The 6413-nt window shown below is 40.9% G+C and overlaps 2 pseudogenes; both read right to left on the reverse strand.

Annotated features, from left to right (window-relative positions):
• Positions 1-1523: 1523 nt before the first annotated feature.
• On the reverse strand, positions 1524-1940 carry LOC149182084 (protein DJ-1 homolog D pseudogene; annotated as a pseudogene).
• Positions 1941-5664: 3724 nt separating this feature from the next.
• On the reverse strand, positions 5665-6081 carry LOC149182085 (protein DJ-1 homolog D pseudogene; annotated as a pseudogene).
• Between the last annotated feature and the right edge of the window lie 332 nt (positions 6082-6413).

The following is a 6413-nucleotide window of genomic DNA, read 5'->3' on the forward strand; positions in this document are numbered from 1 at the left end:
GTATTAATTTGGTCAACTGTACAGGATATGAGGCTATTGAAAGTTGCAAGCGACCCTAAAGATAGCTTTGCTGTTGGCACAGAGTCGATTAAAATCTGGAAATCCACAGTCAACAACGAGCCACTGGAGATTTTGTCATTAATGACATTGCTACCCAAACTCGACTGTGTGCCATCAGGCAAAATAGCAAAACCCGATGGTAAAAGAGCCACGTAGTTGGGATCACCACCGTTTAGAACGACATTCATGGCCACTATATCAACGGGAGCGTAAATAACGTAAGAGCCACATACATCAGTGCAACTCTCCTGGAGAATAAGCATGTTACCCTGATTCGAATTCAAGTTGTTGACACGCAAACGAACCTATGAATGCCACTTTGCAAACTGCGCCCCAAATCTGGAAATGCGTTGGCCATTTTAATAAAACAACCTTTAAGCTAACATTCTATCCTTATGATGAAAACTGTACTGAAAGAGGTTTGCGTGGTTACACTCAGCGTTTAATTCAGATTTATACTGTGCCACTCATCGATTTCCAACACATCCAACCACATGCTATATGGTAGCATCGGCAATAGCTCACAGTCCGTCTTCTAAGAGCCACATCGCCCACAAAATCTCCAAAGGATCAATCGCTGGTGGAAATCATGGAACGGAATCCCGTCTGTCTCAGGCTCCCCGTGATCTGAAACTCATCATCTGTTTACATTGAAAGTGACTTTCTTGGTATAGAGCTGTGCAGAGGAGGGGCGCTACTCCATTTTCGGGCCAAGCATAGGACTCATCTGGTAATACTTGCGACAATTTTGCCGCACTCTGTCCAGAACCATACGCACACACCTTCGCACTACCATCCAGAAGAGTAATAGTATAGAGACGGAAATACACATGAATAAATTTGATTTGCAGAATGCCCACAAAGGAATAATTCTAGTTTTAACAGTGAAGCTCGATACATCTAATGAGAACCCTGCAAACCTGTGTAAATTAAAACAAACTGAGAGCGACTACCACCATAGTGCCAAAAGGAATGGCAGCCAGAGAACCATAGAATGATGTTTCAGTACAAATCCAATGCCAAAGCGAAGAGAGATGCCGTAAGAACCATTGGCTTTGTCCAGCGCTTGCCATCATTTACAATTGAGCGAACTCGGGTAGCATATGAAAGAAAATTATGGGTCTCATCCATAATGGATTCCGCTGGGGATATATTTGCAAACATTAATGTTTTGGCATCGCCATCAAGTGCATCACTCATAAGCATCGTGAGCTTGTGATTTCTGTATGCCGCCCTTCAGAAGCCAGTGCATTAATAACATCCCCCAGGGCTGAAAGAGACCGATTCATATTTTGAGCCACTTTCATTTGATTGCCTATTGATCCTTTTATTTTATGTTAACTTAACGAAGACATCAACTTACACTGCAACTGCAACTTATTATATCTAGTGGTCCTCTACAACATAGTAGTTTTTATACACACGGAGTAGAAATTGAGTTTACAGACAATGCGCACAACTACTCAAAACGACACTTTAATTCCCAATGATGCCATGATCTGAGAGATAAATTGTGGGTGTGCAGGCCAAGCTGCTGCTGTCACTAAATTCCCATCTCTGAAACACGTAGTTATAGGTTCTGGCTCTAACCATTCACCGCCATAAAGAAATACATCAAGCTTTACAGCTGGATACGCAGTACATGTTTTCTCTTTCAATATACCTGCACTAGCAAGAATTAATTGCCCACGACCGATAGAAGAAATGATCTTGTTTGAATCAGAAAACCGCTTGACCAATTTAAGAACAAATTTATTTAGAGTTAGGTACTCGGGTGCCCTTCCTCCAGGAACTATCAACCCATCATACATGCTTGCATCAATGTCATCGAAAGATGCTGTCAAAACAAAATAGTGGCCTCGTATTTTTGAATAAGTCATGTTTGTTTTCTTCAAATTGTTATATTATCAAAACATAAATGAATTTGCAGCAGATTGTCGAGTGAAGCTAGAATGCGGGCTTGTTGAGCTCTTGCTCTTGCTAGCCACCAATTTGGCCTCTCTCTATAGTAATGCATGGTCTAGTCCTTGTTCATCAGCTGCGGAGAATGTAAATCCATGTCTAACTTTTGCAGGGATTGTCTCATCATCCACATCAAAACACTGTCATTTGAAGAGCTGTAGAGCTATAGAACATCATGACAAATTACATATTAATGATTTCTTCTTCAAAACAGGGTTTTGAAGAAGAATCTATCTCTGACATGAGACGGAGTCTAACATCGGCTCCACTTGGGATGGCAGCTGCCGCTCCGTGGAGGTGCCAAGAACCGCAAAACTTTGGGAGAGCAGACAGTGCCTCCACCCATTGGGCAATGGAGTCATCATCGACCCAACTCTTGACTTAATTTTCAAACTGAAACTGAACTCAAACTGATTTGCTCTCAAGACTAAAATGACTGAAACAATGACTTAACAATCTTTAAGCAAACTGAAAACAAGATGCTGCCCTTATGGCTGCTTATTTATTTACAACATCTACTCTAATCTACTATACAAACAATAGATCAGGTAATACTAAAATGCCAAATTAACCATTCAAGTAAACCTGAGAATGCTGCCGCTCGAGAATGCTGCCACGAAGTCACAGATGCAGTTGCTGGCAGCCCTTCATGCACGTACTGAGCCTGATCACGTACAAGACAGCCTGATCTATCAATCAAACTGAAAAATGTGTCCATGTATGCCGCAATAGGATCACGGAAGCCAGACTCTGTTGGCTGCCCCAACTCTGTGATGCATACTTCCAGCTGCACACTGTCAATGTAAACGACTGTAGGCAATTCTATGATATCTTTTCTCGAATGAGGAAGGATTTCCAAGAACTTTTTAGGGTCTTGGAAATCATATGACTGAATTTGCTCATCCAGTTCTTGAATCTCCTTTTCGATTCTTTCAACAACTAACTCATAGCCACTAGTTTTAAAGACCTTTAAAGATTTCAAGCATTGAAGCAAGGCACTGAAAACATCTTCATCAAATTCAATATCTGCTAACTTCTTTCTTATTTCTTCTACAACTTCACACAGGGTAGGGTTTGCCACATACCCTTCCATTGCATGAATGGATCAGCAAGTGTTTAGAATGTCTAGATCAAATTGGAGTCGCCAGGTGAATGGTTCAGCCTGCATAAGTGTCTGACTGCTGTCCACCATCAACATCAGATCTGCACCTTGATTGCATGTACTGGGACAAGACAATCAACAAATTGAATGTTCTCCCCAGTATGGTCGCCAGTATGTTAGCACTTGAGATTTCACCTCAGGCTGAGAAAGGTAAACCTCAAGGCAACATCAAACCATTCAGCCCCGTAGCTAGCCCTACGGGGCAGGAGAAGGCTCTCTCCGGTCAATCTCGGTAGATCTTCAATGGGATGAGATGACCAACTAGGTAACACTGATATTAGGCTAGTAAACTGATTAGAAAGATTGATTTGGGGTTTTTAATTAAATAACGGGGTTTTTCTGGGCTGCATGGGCAAAATCACAGCTTGAAACAGAGAAATATAATGAACAACACAGGTTATCGACTGAGGCAAGGTAGGCAAGAAATTTAGCATCAAATCTAGATTTTAAATGGGATGGCAAGACTGGTGAGGAGCTAAGGAAGGCAAACAATAACTTTGAATCCTCCTTAAACAGTAGAAAACATTTAAACATGAACAAACTTATAGGCAGAGCATGGCAGGCATGAATTCTTACCTAAACACTTCATTTGTTCAGTTAGAAATGATCATGTAGTGAAATGAAACATAACAGATTACATATGAAACAAGAGAAAAACTTATGCTAAATCATCATGCCACAAGAATCTCAGAAGTTAGAGCTGTGAAATTTCATTAAAAATCCCTCTGTCAAAGACTGTACAATGGAGCTCAGTTCTCCTCCAGCGCTCAGAATTTTTTCCTCTAACTCTCTCTTCTTACAAATTATTTTTTATACATTAAATCAACTAAAACAAAAAACAACAGATCGACCCCCAAAACAGGGGCGCTGTTTCAACTAAAGCCATAAAAATAGAGCAGATGGAAACAAGAAACAAGAGGCGCCTTGTTCAATCAAGCGTTTTCACAGTTCAGAGCCGTCTTAATTTGGTCAACTGTACAGGATATGAGGCTATTGACAGTTGCAACCGACCCTAAAGATAGCTTTGCTGTTGGCACAGAGTCGATTAAAATCTGGAAAGCCACAGTCAACAACGAGCCACTGGAGATTTTGTCATTAATGACATTGCTACCCAAACTCGACTGTGTGCCATCAGGCAAAATAGCAAAACCCGATGGTAAAAGAGCCACGTAGTTGGGATCACCACCGTTGAGAACGACATTCATGGCCACTATATCAACGAGAGCGTAAATAACGTAAGAGCCACATACATCAGTGCAGCTCTCCTGGAGAATAAGCATGTTACCCTGATTCGAATTCAAGTTGTTGACACACAAACGAACCTATGAATGCCACTTTGCAAACTGTGCCCCAAATTTGGAAATGTGTTGGCCATTTTAATAAAACAACCTTTAAGCTAACATTCTATCCTTATGATGACAACTGTACTGAAAGAGGTTTGCGTGGTTACACTCAGCGTTTAATTCAGATTTATACTGTGCCACTCATCGATTTCCAACACATCCAACCACATGCTATATGGTAGCATCGGCAATAGCTCACAGTCCGTCTTCTAAGAGCCACATCGCCCACAAAATCTCCAAAGGATCAATCGCTGGCGAAAATCATGGAACGGAATCCCGTCTGTCTCAGGCTCCCCGTGATCTGAAACTCATCATTTGTTTACATTGAAAGTGACTTTCTTGGTATAGAGCTGTGCAGAGGAGGGGCGCTACTCCATTTTCGGGCCAAGCATAGGACTCATCTGGTAATACTTGCGACAATTTTGCCGCACTCTGTCCAAAACCATACGCACACACCTTCGCACTACCATCCATAAGAGTAATAGTATAGAGACGGAAATACACATGAATAAATTTGATTTGCAGAATGCCCACAAAGGAATAATTCTAGTTTTAACAGTGAAGCTCGATACATCTAATGAGAACCCTGCAAACCTGTGTAAATTAAAACAAACTGAGAGCGAATACCACCATAGTGCCAAAAGGAATGGCAGCCAGAGAACCATAGAATGATGTTTCAGTACAAATCTAATGCCAAAGCGAAGAGAGATGCCGTAAGAACCATTGTCTTTGTCCAGCGCTTGCCATCATTTACAATTGAGCGAACTCGGGTAGCATATGAAAGAAAATTATGGGTCTCATCTATAATGGATTCCGCTGGGGATATATTTGCAAACATTAATGTTTTGGCATCGCCATCAAGTGCATCACTCATAAGCATCGTGAGCTTGTGATTTATGTATGCCGCCCTTCAGAAGCCAGTGCACTAATAACATCCCCCAGGGCTGAAAGAGACCGATTGATATTTTGAGCCACTTTCATTTGATTGCCTGTTGATCCTTTTATTTTATGTTAACTTAATGAAGACATCAACTTACACTGCAACTGCAACTTATTATATCTAGTGGTCCTTTACAGCATAGTAGTTTTTATACACACGGAGTAGAAATTGAGTTTACAGACAATGCACACAACTCCTCAAAACGACACTTTAATTCCCAATGATGCCATGATCTGAGAGATAAATTGTGGGTGTGCAGGCCAAGCTGCTGCTGTCACTAAATTCCCATCTCTGAAACACGTAGTTATAGGTTCTGGCTCTAACCATTTCCTGCCAGAAAGCAATACATCAAGCTTTACAGTTGGATACACAGTACATGTTTTCTCTTTCAATATACCTGCACCAGCAAGAATCAATTGTCCACGACAGATAGAAGAAATGAGCTTGTTTGAATCAGAAATCCGCTTGACCAATTTAAGAACAAATTTATTTAGAGCTAGGTACTCGGGTGCCCTTCCTCCAGGAACTATCAACCCATCATACATGCTTGCATCAATGTCATCGAAAGATGCTGTCAAAACAAAATAGTGGCCTCGTAATTCTGAATAAGTCATGTTTGTTTTCTTCAAATTGTTATATTATCAAAACATAAATGAATTTGCAGCAGATTGTCGAGTGAAGCTAGAATGCGGGCTTGTTGAGCTCTTTCTCTTGCTAGCCACCAATTTGGCCTCTCTCTATAGTAATGCATGGTCTAGTCCTTGTTCATCAGCTGCGGAGAATGTAAATCCATGTCTAACTTTTGCAGGGATTGTCTCATCATCCACATCAAAACACTGTCATTTGAAGAGTTGTAGAGCTATAGAACATCATGACAAATTACATATTAATGATTTCTTCTACAAAACAGGGTTTTGAAGAAGAATCTATCTCTTACATGAGACAG

The sequence above is a fragment of the Pinus tabuliformis genome, chromosome 3_2 (genome assembly GCF_031772625.1).
Source record: "Pinus tabuliformis cultivar Carrire ecotype Pingquan chromosome 3_2, CPIR1, whole genome shotgun sequence".
Lineage (NCBI taxonomy): Eukaryota > Viridiplantae > Streptophyta > Pinopsida > Pinales > Pinaceae > Pinus > Pinus tabuliformis.